The following is a 15,274-nucleotide window of genomic DNA, read 5'->3' on the forward strand; positions in this document are numbered from 1 at the left end:
GAAATGTGATTACTGGAGACTTTCATTTTGTTTATTTACAAATAATGTGTTTGTTTGCAAATGTACACTGAGAAAATGATGTGAAGGCAAGTACCTCAGTCAGCGGTAGTTCCCTCAAGCAACCCCCCCCCCCACCTCGCAGTTCCTTTGTGCCAGGCAGCTGCCTACTTCTTTTTCTTATGCTGGCTACATTTAAATCTGCCTTTTTCCTTTGGCCCCAGCTGGTGGGATGTTCTCTGTTGCTAGCAGCTACCAGCAATCAGGATCATTAAGCATGCAAGCTATATAAAAGCCCAGAGGAAAAAGTAATCATGTAATATACAATAACATTCGCATAGCAAAAACTTTTCTTATGTTGTTTCGTGGCTTCAGGCAATGTGGGCAGCACTCTCTTCAATTTCTGAAATATTTTCTGTTCGCCTACAATGGAAGTTACAAAGGAGGGTCAAAAAGTGGTATCAATAGATTTCGAGAGGAAATTACAGTCTTGCTCAAGTTTGGAGAGGGACTCTATAAAAGATACATTAAGATAGGGAATGAGATTTGGCCAACAACCTTGGCCCAAGCCTCATAAAACACCTGGAAGAAGAGACAGGTTCATTTCTTAGCCCCTCCTCAGATCTCCTTATAAAACACGTTGCCCACAGGTCTCGAGCCTGTCAGAATTTTAAAAAATAAACAGCATTTCAAGGATAATTCTACAGGCAGCAGCCACAGAGCACCCACAAAGTCTGTTGAGTTGCCATGGTGACAAATTTCTGCTTTGGGTATGAGAGCACAGTTCTCTATAGAAAGGCGTTTTTTAAGAAATCTAAAAAGCATTAACCCCAACATAGCAGTTTACAATTCCTCTTGCCAAAACTACCTAATCGACATGGATCCTTCTTTGTGAATGAGCATTGCCAAACCAAATAAATTAGTTGGGCAGTTCCATTGATTGAGCTTCACTTGCAAGTTCATTTGCTGAGTTCAGACTGACAGCAAAAATATACTTGTCTTCACTTTACACACACTGGAATTATTCATCGTTCTGCCATTGGGAACATGGACCAAACAGGCTTGACTCTGAATCATGATCTGAAGTCATTTAAGGCAGCACGACTGTGTTCTGAACTGGGCCTGCGTTACACAAACTTGCAACTTTTAATATACTTAGCAGAGCTTGTAACTTAATGCCATGGCAGTCACTCAGCCCAAATTATATATTAGCTAATGAAAGACTTCAGAACAAGCCCTTCCAGTGCCCAGCATAGGGTTCGCAGGTAATCGTGATGGATTAAACCAGCATTTTCTCGCTCATTTTGCAATCTGAATCCCACATGAGAAAAGAACTGCATGGAGTCCGCCCACTGAACAAATTTCACTCAGTCACAAAAGAAGCGCAGCTGAGCCTGCGGGCAACTTTGCCCTCCTATACAGGGACAGCCCTTGGCACAGGGACATGGGCTCCATCCTTGGCAGGTGTCAAGTGACACATCTCGATCCAACGGGGCCATTCCTCAACTCTTCCAAGGGGGTGTGGCTGTGCTGAAAATAAACTTGCTCAAATTGAATTCCTCCCTCTCTTGGTGTAGCCTGACAGGGGTCCCCATTCCCGCCAAGCACCTCCTTTGCTCAGCCTTCCTCCCCCTTCACCCCTGCTGCATTCTGAGCCAGGGGGGCTCACTGTCATGGAGGCAGCAGAGGGATCTGACTCCACAACGTGGCTTCACCAGCCTTGAGGTTGAAGCAAGGATAAGCTGATGGGTGGGAGGATAATCCACATTTTAAGAACACTTTCATAGAGATACAAAAAGGGAAACACTGCCGCCAACTCCCCGTTGTTCATAAAATTACAGAGCAAGCAAAGCCGTCACTGCCTGCTTTGTCTCGGCATGTCAAGAGGCAAGGACAGCAAAGGGGAAGGAATTCTTTCTTCTCTCCCTCCCTCTTTTCTCATGCTAGAAACAGCCCTCTCCACCCCAGTACTGCCCCACACTTCTCACTACTCCATGATACCACAGCATTTCCCTGCACCATACCTAGAGCTATTGAACTGTACAGTTACATTGTGCTTAGTACAATAAGAGGGTTTGCTGGTTGGCCTTGGTGCATTATTTAAAATACAAGAGCAATGGAGTCCAACTTTTCAGGAGATGAACTAGGCAAGTGTCTGGATGCAGTTTTATTTATTGGAGTTCTGCTACTATTGCTGGATCAAAGGTATTTTTACACACAGAGGCTGAAAGTAAATCTTGCTGCAGTCGGGTTTGTGATGAAAAGGTAAAGCCTACATTTACCACAATCACAGAACTGTACAGTCGGACAGGACCACAAGGGTCATCTAGTCCAACCCCCTGAGATGCAAAAATATTTTTGTCCAACATGGGACTCAAACCCATGACCCTAAGTTTAGGAGCCTCTTGCTCTATGGACTGAACTATCCACTTTGTTCGCAGTGTTTATGTGCATTACAAATGCCCCCCCCCCTCAGCTTTCTCTTCTGCATTAACAAGGATCAGAAGCTAACATAAATTGAATACTCTGGGAAATGTAAAGAAAATGAAGGTACATTCTTTCACCTTTGGTGGACATGCCCAAAGATTAAGGCGTTCTGGGAAATGATATATAATGAACTGAAAAAGGTATTTAAATATACCTTTCTGAAGAAACCCGAGGCCTTTCTCTTGGGTATTGTCGGCCAATTGGTGCCAAAGAAGGATAGAACATTTTTTATGTATGCTACAACAGCAGCAAGAATACTCATCGCAAAGTATTGTAAGACACAAGACCTTCCCACCTTGGAAGAATGGCAGATGAAGGTGATAGACTATATGGGACTGGCAGAAATGACTGGCAGAATCCGAGACCAGGGGAGAGAGACAGCGGAAGAAGATTGGAAGAAATTTAAGGACTATCTTAAGAAACATTGCAAAATTAATGAATGTTAGAATGACGATGGTTTAGAAATTATGTGGTTTCCAGTTGTAATGGATAAGTAAAAAGAAAAGTCAAAAATTAAATGAAAATTAAGGGAACGGATTTGCTGAATTAATAAATTAGAAATTGGAACACAGAAAGGGGAGGTATGAGGAAGTCGGGGAAGTAAGTTATAAGAAAACAAGGGATTGAAATTATACTTGTTTTTACTTTTGTCTGTTAGTATTACTGTTTGTATTATTGTTTGTTTTGTTTTTATATAATTTTTGAAACTTTAATAAAAATCTTTTTTTAAAAAAATTGAATCTCTGGCCTTTGAGGCCTGAAACGTGTGTTTTCCTTTGAGAGTAATTTGTTTTAACTGTTTTAGTTCTGAATTTTAAATTGTTGTACCCTGGGGCCTGCTGCTGAAGGACAAAGAGTAATAATAATAATCAATTTCTTGTTAATCTCCTGTTTAAGCCTTGAGTAACAATGCAATCTTAACCTACAGGTGTGCCAACCAGAAGAGTTATGATAGGGCAGATATCCCCACCCTGTGGAGAGGACCCTATCTATGCTTGTGGATCTGTAGCCACCCAACCAGAGAAATCCCTGTAGGGTTAAGTAGGAGAAGAACCTGCAGAAAAGGCAAAGTGGGGAAAGTTTTGTGCACACCCACCAAACACAGCAGGCGGAAGGAAACCCACTCCCATAAGAGATATGCAACCCCCTCACCAAAGTCCATGTTTCAGGGCAGATCTCCTCATCTTCCCTGAGAGCTGCCTTGGACCTTGACCCCTGGCTGATTCTAACTACATGTCTGCTTCTAAACCCCTAATCCTCTGTTGATGCCTTCAATCATGCCTCCAGCTTGGCCTTTTCTGCACACATTTTTGGGGTCTCCTGATCTTCTATTGCTTATTTGGAAGAAAATCCCTCTCTCACTTGGGCTGTGTACCTGCATCTGGGCCTCTTGACCTACTATTTGTCCCTTGGTACGAACCCTGTCATTTCTGGACCATGCTAGCATCTGGCCCCATCAAGTGATGGTCAGCAAACCACAGACCCTAGAACCTCAGCACTAGGAGCATGACAATTGCTACTTCTTATGTATGTACGTACATAACATCATTCTCTGCCTTGTAGAACTATATGATCTCTATTTCTAGAAAGATAATGTCATATGATGTTGGATCTAGTTGAAAACATACCTTGTGCTGAGAACTGTGGAAATAATTGGCACCAGATTGTGATTTGAAATTGTTTCAGCAATGTTTTGATAAAAATGTGTGCCTTGTCAAAAGAGAGAGAGAGAGAGATTCCAGACTGAAAATCAAAGTCTGACAAATTTGATGTAGTATTATGTAAAGGTGCAATATTCTCCTGTATTCATCAATTAAGGATGCTGGAACCAGTTTGACAATGAGCAACTTTAAATATACAGTCATATAAATAAATTAGCAAGTACAAAGTGTTAATTATTGGCAGTGCTTTTTTCTGGGGGGACGCAGGGGGACGCATACCCCTAAACACTTTGTGAATCTAAGTTTGGCCTCATTGAGGTGCAGGATTTCAAAATGAGTAGGAAAATGAGAGTACCCTTAAACATTTTTTAAGGGGGGAAAAGCACTGAGTATTGGTGTGTGGAAGAGAGAAGATGGGAGAGAGAAAACACCTTTTACTCCTCAAAGTTTATCAAAGCAATCCAAGGAACCAATGATTCTCCCTACTTAAATCAATATTGCCGCCACAACTTTCTTTGTAGTATTGCTGAAGCAAAAAGTAAGTAAGTACATAATTCCCATCTCAGAAGTGGCACTGTTCCCGCAAAGATTCTGTGTGCCCAGAACGTTCATAAAAAGAATTACAGAAATGTCAAACACCTGCTTTATTGCCATCCCTGTGATCCCTTCCAACTTTGCAATTCTATGATTCGCTGATTACACCATTTGCCATTCCTTCTTCACTTACAGTTGCCCTTTTTCTTCAGGAACACCTTGCAGCCATTGAAAAACAAATAGAAATGCTTCCAAAGTTGGAGGGACTCTAAAGCATTAACCTTTCTGTTCTCCTGCTTGAGACATAATAAGCTTACCCAGGATGGATCTGGCTGATATGAACAAACCGGCGCCACGACTGCAGGCTTGTGGATCCAAGCTCAACTTGGTACATGGAACCATAGAGCAGACTGCCCACCCCACTGCAATCCCCAAGTTGGTTCTCCCATCTTTGCTTGAAGACCTTCCGTGAGAGATGGCCCCCACCCCCAGGTAACTTGTTCCACTGTCAAACTGCTCGTAATGTTCATAAATGTTTAACCATAATCTACCAGGCCGTTTTCTGGCCTATATGTTTATTCTGCAATCAACAAAGTTGAGTAAAATGTATCCCAAATGCCATTATTTGCACTTTTCACAACACTCCCACAAGATCTAAATGACTGCTGGTAGCATAATATCCTGGCCTCATGAAACCTGGGGTGGGGAAAGAGCCAAAAAGAAAAGAACCAATGCAGCATTCAATCACAACTTTAAAAAAATTGGCTGGAGTAATTGCTCTAGTGCTAGCTTTGCATGTCAAAGTGCATACCAAGGAAATATTGTTTATAACAGTAGGGCTGCATGGCTGGGGGAAGGAGGAAGGAGGCATTCTGTTTTTCTTCGAAACTAGCAGCACTGCATGAGTGCTCCAGTCCTAGAGTTGCCCAGTGGAAGCATGCATAGTTCTCAGCATTCTGCTGCTTCCTGTTGATCCTCCCTGCAGCATGAATGATTCATTGCCTATTAGTCACTTCTTGTATTCTATTGTTCTATTATTTTGCTTTAAGCTTTAAAAAATGTTTTTCTCCTCTTAAAATGTTTGTGAAACAGCATTACCAACATATGCCCAGCAGATGGCAGCATTGGCACAAAAGTGTTTGACAGACGGGCATTCACTGAAAATTCTTTCATCTTTCAGTTTTCAATTTGGTCACAACAAAGATGCCATTGAGTTTGCTAAATTTATTTGTGCAAGTTTCCATTCAGTTGTGGGGAGGGCTGTTAAACCATCCTGTAGTATATAAAGTGATAAGTGGAGTGCCACAGTGTTCTGTTCTGGGCCTGTTGTTGTTCAATGTCTTTATAAACGACTTGGATGAAGGAATTGAGGGGATGCTCATCAAACGTGCAGATGACACCAAACTGGGAAGGGCAGCCAATGCCACTAAAGATAGAACTGGGATTCAAGATGACCCTAACAGATCAGAGAACTAGTCTCAAACTAACAAAATGAATTTCAACAGGGACAAGTTTAAGGTTCTGTACCTAGGCAGGAAGAACCATCTGCACAAATATAAGATGGGGGACATCTGACTTACTAGTAGTAGCACATGTGAAAAGAATCAAGGGGTCTTCGTGGACCACAAGCTTAACACGAGTCAAGAAGGTGATGCAGCAGCAAAAAATAAATAAATAAAAGCTTACGCTATTCTAGGCTGAATCAACAGAAGTATAGTGTCCCAATCTATTATTATTATTATTATTATTATTATTATTATTATTATTATTATTATTATTATTATTATTATTTTATTATTATACTGAAAGTTTTTAAGCAGTTGTTGGGTGGCCATTTGTCATGGGTGCTTTAGTTGAGATTCCTTGCATTGCAGGGGGCTGAAATAGATGACCCTCAGAGTCCCTTCCGACTCTACAATTTTATGATTCTATCATTTGTATAAAGTTTTAATCCTCAGTGTTTATGCAGTACTTTAGTTAGGAATGGCTTCCCCCCCCCCAAAACAAAACAAAACTTAGGAATCAGAATAACTTCTAAGCACCAGCATGGGGCCCGCTTTGAGACCTGTGGGTATAGGGCGGTATACTTACTTACCTACTTACTTATAAACAGGGCTTTTTTCGGGGGGGGGTAGGGGAACGCATATCCCTAAACATTTTGTGAATCTTTGTACTTTTGTCCGTTTAATGTATTTATTTTTCCCGATTTGAACTATAAAATGGTGCATTTCTTGGGTAAAAATGAGAGTACCCCTAAACATTTTTTTAGGGGGGGAAAGAGCTCTGCTTATAAATAATAGGGAAATGAAAAAGATGGATCCAAGATCTAAGATGTTGTTATGGAAAAATGCAATGAGCAAAGGAATGTGAAGTTGATTTCAGCAGCAGTAAGTAAGGCCAGGAGGGGATGAACTGGCGGGAGGGTGAATTAATCATACTGGTTAAAACAGAATAAAATAGCACAGAAGTTCATCTTTGAACTAGCTTTACCACTAGTTAATTTTTATTGGCACTACTTAATTTTCCTAGCCACATACACTGTTGCAACATAGAAAATTAAACTGAGAAGTTACTACAAAAAGGGAGAATAAGTCTCTTAAATAAAATAATATACAAATTATTTGCTGATGGGCAATTCAGTTTCTTTTCTACTCTTAACCTCTTTTGGGGGTCATATACCACCTGGGAGATTACACTTTTAATATTAATGAAGACATTTGGAAGATGTATCTATATTTTGTTTTAGGTATCTTGTTTTTTGCAACGGTTTTGGCTGTGCAAATAAATAATATTCATATTCATCTATAAATACTAAAGTCTATGCTTAAACTTAAGCATTTCTGTTCTCTAGAAAATCTGTTTTAATATTCTGTTTTTGCTGCCACTAGTTAGAAGTCCAAAGACAGTTTATACAATTGAGATATCCAAACCAATGTCAGAATTTAAGTGGGCAGACTAAACCAAGTAGCATATAACCTGCAGAAAGTAAATTTTAGGGCATTAATCAGTTGTCATGCTCATAAAGTTGACCAATAATTAAATGCATATAAATAAATCATAAGTACAGGTAGCAACACCATTTAGCACACATGTATTCCATGTACTGCCAAAAACCAAAATCTCAGTTGTAAAAAGGATCTGTAACTAAAGTTTCAATTTTATAATTTTTTAATCACAGGAAACTTGTTTCCCCCTATTTGTTTCCTAGAAGGCCTGTGTCCTAGCAACAGACCATTTGAACTTAAATTTAATATGTTCCAGCAGATGTTTCCTCCAGCCATCTGAACTGGAAAACACATAGATATCAAAAGACTTGACCTGTTCAATTGCACGAGAATCAATTTACCATTTGTGCTACCTGGCCTCTGACTGGAAGCTACCACTTTAGTTTTCAAATGACAGAAAATTTAATTTACAGTAATTGCCTTTGGTGTATTACAGTCTTTTCTGCACTACTGAAGAAAAAGAAAGGAATATCATGCCATCTGCACATAGGAAGGCACATGGAAGTTAACTGAGTTCATTTACTAGCCGAAATAAAATGATAAAGGACCTAAAATAAAGGATCTGAAGGGCTTCACCAGAAGCCTTTCTCTGGGTCGTCCCGTCCCATCCCCCCACTTACTGAGATCCATTGTGTTGGGCAGACTTCCCCAACCTGGTGCTCTCCATACTTGACTGAGTACATGTCATCAAAATGAAGCCAAATCAGAGTGAGGGCTATATGTCCTTCCCTCATTCTGGAATAGCTGGGGGAGGAAAAGGGGGGAAATGGTGCCAAGCAAAAGTAGAGACCACATTCTCAACCACCAGTAAATTGAGCAAACATTTTATCTGCGTTCACAAGGCTTCCCAATAAATAGTCCAAAAGTGGTGGAAGACACACACGCACACGTCAAAAGGGCTATTGGCTGTATGGAGAGGTTGCTACCTTTGAGCATGCTGCAGTAAGATTAGCTTGAGAAAACTTTATAAAATTACCTATGTATGTTGTATGAAAATTGCTAGTATTTACAAATTTTGGAAAGGCCCTTGAATATTCTGCTGTTGAAACCTTTTACTTTGTTTATACGCTGCCCTATCTGAGTGCCTTACTGCAGCTTCTTCAGTATCTGCTCCTGACCCCAAAGCATTGTCAATATAAATATTATGTTTGGATGGCTCAAGGAAATAAAAGGCAAATTAAAACAATACATTCCTTTAGACTCACTTTTTCTTGCTCCTGTTACTTCCATACTCCCGAAACACAGGTTTCTCAAAACATACTTAGTTCTAGTTCAGTTCCCATACAACTTGCACATTTTTGACCACAAACAAAAACACACATCTAAAAGGGGAGGCCACACCCTATAAATTCACACTTTTAAATAAAATGCATATTGTCGTATGCATTGTATAAGATGCCCCCATGTATAAGACGCCCCCTAATTTGGGGACTAAATTTAAAGAAAATTTGGGGAGATGGCCCAAAGTTGTTGAACTTTTTTTTAGGGGGAACTGCACGCGTGCCATCATCCCAGCAGGGCCATTGGCAAAGTGGGCAGCTGCTCCCCCCATGCCACTGCGGGTAGAAAGCTCCCTAGAGCGCAGGCCAACAAGCAGCTGGTGGGCAGTTGTGCAGCTTCCCCCCCCCCACTCCGCTGCAGGAAGCACTCTCTAGAGCACGCACCTCCCCCACGCCACTATCCATGTATAGGACAACCCCAGTTTTTTGACATGATTTTTTAGTCAAAAAACCTGGGAAAATACAGTATAGTCCTTAAATAGTCTGCTATGGAAAGATCCAGGGCCTGTTCCAGCTGATGATCCAGGGCCTGTTCCAGCAGTTTTGTAGAGATGGCAGTGACGATAGTGCATATAATTTGCTAGCAAAGCAGTTGGGCAATGCCAGCTCCAAAAGTTATGAGGTTTTTAGGTGAGGGGTCCATAGTGGGCCCCTGCAAGCAGGAAGAAACAACGTCTGCAAACTTTCTGATACTGCTTCTTGGGTATTCCATGCAAAACGAAAACCGTAGTGTTGTTGGGATGGTCTGGGCAAATGCCTAATTTCTCCACCTTCTGAAACTGGCTTTGCAAGTGGTTCGAAGTGGCCACTGAAAGGGAACAATGAGTCCCATCCCAGCTTGTGGAGTGGCAACATTTGGTAGACATGGCAGTTCAATTTGCTTGCTTCTCTCATACTCCTGCCCCTAAGGCAGCTGTTTTAAATGGTGTATGCAAGGATGGTGGGCTTGACTGAAAGCAAACTAGCTGAACAGAAGAAATCACATATGCCTCATTGTGGCAAGCTCAGAATATAGTCTCAGATTGTTACCAGTCCTTTACCTACATTACAGTTTTATGAAGTTTCTATTTTATACATAAATCTATTCTCCTATAAATTAATATATGGACAGTGCTTAAGATAAATTAATCAGTTAATTTTGGCTGATTTTACCTTTATTGTATCTTTTGTAAATTTACGCTATTTAGGGAATATAGTGTTAAGTGATATAAAACTTGTTTAAATAAATGAATGAATAACTTTAAACAAATACTTCGTTTCACATTTGGCATCACTGGGAGTGTCACACACTCACCATGTATTTTCTTCACAAACACCACACTTATTTTGTGTTTCCTTCATTGTCTATTTTTTAATTTCAGTATTCACACTTACCTTGAGATCCAATATATATACCTTTTCTTCGTCAATGCCTGTGCTAGCAGTGGCAGCACATTGGAAATCATTGACCTTTGGTGGGACCAGGTTGGCTATCCCTGCCCTAGAACAACACTATGTCCCGGCATCCTGAGGGGGAAATGGCGGCTGCCAGGAGTAGCCACTGATGTTTCTGCTGCTGCCACTGGAAACAGGCATCTCCCATACCAAAGGAATGAATGGTAGACCATAATAGAATTTTTGTTTATGCTCTGTGAATTTGTCTCAGGATGCATGCAAAGTGGAAATTTCTTTTTGTCCCAAAATAAAAGTACACACTTGTATTTTGTTGCCCATTCATCTCGCATACCATGGTTTGTTTCTCCCAAGCTTGGCTTGTTTTCCAGCTGCTCTTCTCCTATGCCTTTTTAGTTTCATGAGCATTTGGGATAGAGGTGGAGAAAAAAATTATGGTTAAGCAAGGTAACTGGGTTCAGATATAAAACCAACCCATAGTTAAAACAATTCCTGGCTCAGAAGTCAATACAAACCATGGTTTCACACCATGGCTTATTGGCATTAGATGACCCATGGTTAATCTGCCGTGTTGGTTTCACACATTCATACAAACCATAGTTGGGCTAAACAAATTACAGCCTAGTGTTATGTGAATACCAGGCCACTGTGTCCCTCTCCAGATTCCTTTTAAACGTGCAATTTCTCCTACAACTTTTTGATCACTTTAAATTGCAGTGATCTCCTTTCTTATAGCCAAGTTACGCCCAATCCCCACCTTGATGACCTAAAACATTTACACTATTGTCACGGCCACCCAGGACGGGTCCCAGCTCACCAGAGACCTCACTCCGTTGCAGTTTATTTACAGGAAAAGTTTATTGAAGATTTCTGCTTCTCGTACAGTTCAGCATTGTGGCCGTACGTCTGTCACGTTAGACCGCTGAAGTCCCCTCTGACTCCTCCCCTCTTCCACACCAACTTAATAGCCTGGCTCTAGACCACCTCTTCCTCTCCTTTCTTTTCCGCAGGGTCTTCCTGCCCCCCTGGGTTCCCTCTCTCCGTGACTCGCCTGAGGCTGAATCCTCTGCCGCCTCTTCCCCCCTCCTTCTGGCTTTAGGGCCGGGCTCCTCCCCTGAGCTCTCTCCACTTCCGCGCGCCTCTACGTTTGAACTTGGCGCGCGTACGTTGCTGCTGACCTTTCTTTCGACCGCTACACCACCCCTTGTTCTGCTCTCCACCCTTTCCGGCTGAACACCTTGCTCCAACCCCCTTTCTCTGTTCTCTCCTAATCCTGCTCCCTCCGAGAGGCTGACGACTCCCCCCCCTTTTCTCCGTTCCGGCTGAGACGCCTCTTGCTGCGTCTGTCTTCCACTGGGCTCCTCTCCGCTTCTCCCTTCTCCTCCCTTTTGCTTGATTAAGGTAACCCCCTTTTGAGAATCCTCTGACTCGCTGCTCAGACTCGTGGATTCCCTCAGAATTCCGTCATCTTCTTCCTCATCCTTCTGCCCCTCCTCCCACTCGCTCTCCGTCTCCTCTGTCATCTCCTCCTCTCTCCCAGAAACCCTGACAACTATCATCCTTAACGTATGAGAGTTGTCCTAAACTGGATGCTTCCCAGCTCCTCACAGCTTCCTGTAGCTTTGTTTTCAGAAGCTGACAAATTTGCTCTATTTGCCAGAATCTAGATTTCCTTCAGTCCCCAAGGCAGTGTGCGCTTTCACCTTTGCCCTGTACTATGTTTGGCACGTCTCCAGTGTTTCATGCATGACTGAAATGTAACACTCTAGTTAGCAATTTCCCTCTAGCTTACATTCTGACACATGGCTAATTTTAAGTTCCATTAAAATATTCTGAAGGTGAATGATAATCCATCATTTCTCATTCATTTTTAAATACACAGCTTCACACAGAGACAAAACACATATACAATGAAAGGTTGAAGCGTGTTAGAATATGCAAAAAGCTAAAATCATCAATGAAGCAATGGAAACACTATATCCTTGAACATTTGCAACATAAAATAACTAGGAATGTGTATAAAAGAAAAGGGTACCTTTGACCAGCAGAGGGAGACAAATTAAAACTTCCAAGAGTGTGTCAAATTGGCTACTGGAGGATGTGATAGGATAAGTAGTCTGCCTATACAGTGGTACCTCGGGTTAAGTACTTAATTCATTCTGGAGGTCTGTTCTTAACCTGAAACTGTTCTTAACTTGAAGCACCACTTTAGCTAATGGGGCCTCCTGCTGCCGCCATGCTGCCGGAGCACGATTTCTGTTCTCATCCTGAAGCAAAGTTCTTAACCCAAAGCAATATTTCTGAGTTAGTGGAGTCTGTAACCTGAAGCGTATTTAACCTGAGGTACCACTGTAGATCTTTTCAGAGAAATCAGGCAGAAAACGCCAGACACAAAACAGTCAATTTCAAAATGTTTACTGAAAGAGTTAGTATAGTGTAACCACTAAAAGAATGAGCTCTAGGAGGTGACTAGTTCAAATTTCATCATAACCACAAACTCACTAGAGCAGAGTGGTCCAACGCACAGCCCAAGGGCCACATGCGGCCCTCAGTGCCTTTTGGGGTGGCTCTCGGCAACATTTGATTCCCGCGCGCCCAGCTCTTGTGCTGCAAGGCATTGGGATTTGGAACAGAGACATTGAGTCCTCCCACCTCCTTCCCAAAGCTCAGTTAGCGCTTTTCCAACTTGGGAAAGGAAGTGGGAGGGCTCTAGGACACTGCCAGAGCCGCTTACCTCCTTTCCAAAGCCCAGTGCCTCACTTACCTGGCTTTGGAAGGGCAGCATGAGAAGAGAGTTGGCTCACTTGGTATTAATAGTTGAACCTCCCTGTACTAGAGGGCCTTAGGCAAACTACTACCTTTCACCTTTACCACTGCACCTCACCTCAGCATAATATGGAAATAATAGTACCTTAAAGGGATATTGTAAGAATTGTTGTGGTGATGTATGTGAATAGCTCTGAATGCTGAAAGTGCTATATACAGTTATGATTTCTAAATATGTTGTCTCTTTTCTGTTGCTTATGGATGCAAGATAGATTACTTTGATGGTACCTCTGGTTACGAACTTAATTCGTTCCGGAGGTCCATTCTTAACCTGAAACCATTCTTAACCTGAGGTACAACTTTAGCGAATGGAGCCTCCCGCTGCTGCCACGCCTCCACTGCACAATTTCTGTTCTCATCCTGAGGTAAAGTTCTTAACCCGAGGTACTACTTCCAGGTTAGCAGAGTCTGTAACCCGAAGTGTTTGTAACCCGAGGTGTTTGTAACCTGAGGTACCACTGGTGGTACCTCCAGTTACAAACTTAATCCATTCTCGGAGGTCCGTTTGTAACCAGAAACCGCTTGTAACATGAGGCACACTTCCGCTAATGGCACCTCCCACCATTAGCGAAATTACTTCACACTTGTAATTTTTAAGTTTTATTTTTCTAAATGTGTGAAAATAATACTGTGAGACCCAGATACAAATATCTTAATATGCTTTCTGCAGAGTTGATTAAAGTAAAATTAGGATATTATCCCTTGTTCTGTACTGACAAAATCTGAATAGAGTTTGACATGCAAGGGTTATAAACCCCAGAACTTAAATTGAGAAGCATCTCTAAAAATCGTAAGATTTGATACACCATAAACATTTATTATGGGGTTCCACTTCTACTTCCCTTTTCCCACCCTAATAGGAAGGACTCCCTTTCTTGCACTTTTATTCTTCTTGAACCCTAATTTCATAGCATTCACTGCCCTTTCTCTTTCTATATATACTGAAATCCGCCCTTCCAATCCCAGTGGAATTTTTGCCTGTGCTACATATGGTGTGGTTTCGTGATTTGTGATTTCCTGAAGAGCTGATATAGTAACACTAAATTCCTCCTCCTTTTTTTTGCAAAAAAAGTTTTTGAGCTTTTTTGATGCCAAATTCTATGCTTCCAACATGGGTTGCCATATGTCCAGATTTTCCCAGACATTACAGCGAAATTCCAGATGTATGGCAACCCTTTACTATCAGCTTTGCAACCTCATACACACTGCAGTTTGACTTCACCTCCATTGCCTCTTGAGACAGATGGATGCCAACAACAACAATACAGAACATCAGTTCCTTGGTTTAGTGCGGATGTGGGCATTCAGCCAGTTTGGGTCTCTGATATATATTTTTCCTTATATGCTACAATACAATCACATCCACATATTTTGTTATTTTCTCCAGAGGAGGATAGTGTTGCAGGTATGAGGTTGTAACCACGATTTTGGGAGGTCTATATTTTGTGTCTTGTTCTGCCACAAATTATCTTTATGTCTGTGTGGAAACAGGCATTATTTTTTTATGAGTAATCAGATTCCTACATCTAAGTAATTTTACATCAGCAATTCAGGTGCACATGCGATTGGTTCTATACAGATTAGGTCTGCTTCAGGTAATTAATATAGGAAATCTGCAATGCATGCAAAAGGCTGTGTGTTGTTGCACATTAACCACATTATAAGCATCTCTCAGGTCCTAATGTCTCAGTATAATCATGTAGTAACTATTTCCTACCTCAAAGGGGCGCTGTGAGTATAAATTGTTGAAAGGGCGGTGAAGCAGCCTGATGATCTGTGGAGAGGTAAATACGATCCCCCCCCCAATTTGGTCTCTGAGGGTCTGTCAGTTCTAGCTTGGGGCTCATTTACATGATCATGTGCACACCCACCCACCCTTTGTTATAAACGTGGCTAATTTGACGTAGCTTCCCTGAGTCAACAAATTCACCTCAGCATACCCGGTTTCCTGTCTCAAATGTCAGTGTAACAACCCTAAAGGAGCACAACACATAGACATCAGCTAACAGAGGAGGGAAATTTCACCCAGCCCCTTCTCACTTATACAGGTATTGAGTGTACATGCTTTCACAAGGACAAGAGAGGTGAGACA

At 41.7% G+C, this 15,274-nt stretch overlaps 1 long non-coding RNA gene across 1 annotated transcript; it reads right to left on the minus strand.

Annotated features, from left to right (window-relative positions):
- Positions 1 to 300: 300 nt before the first annotated feature.
- On the minus strand, positions 301 to 15,266 carry LOC309379459. Its single transcript, XR_014172507.1, has 2 exons — positions 14,900 to 15,266; positions 301 to 420 (listed from the first exon to the last, which is right to left on the minus strand). It is a non-coding gene; the product is annotated as an uncharacterized lncRNA (long non-coding RNA).
- Between the last annotated feature and the right edge of the window lie 8 nt (positions 15,267 to 15,274).

This window comes from Podarcis melisellensis (assembly GCF_964234715.1).
Source record: "Podarcis melisellensis genome assembly, chromosome: 10".
Taxonomy (NCBI): domain Eukaryota; kingdom Metazoa; phylum Chordata; class Lepidosauria; order Squamata; family Lacertidae; genus Podarcis; species Podarcis melisellensis.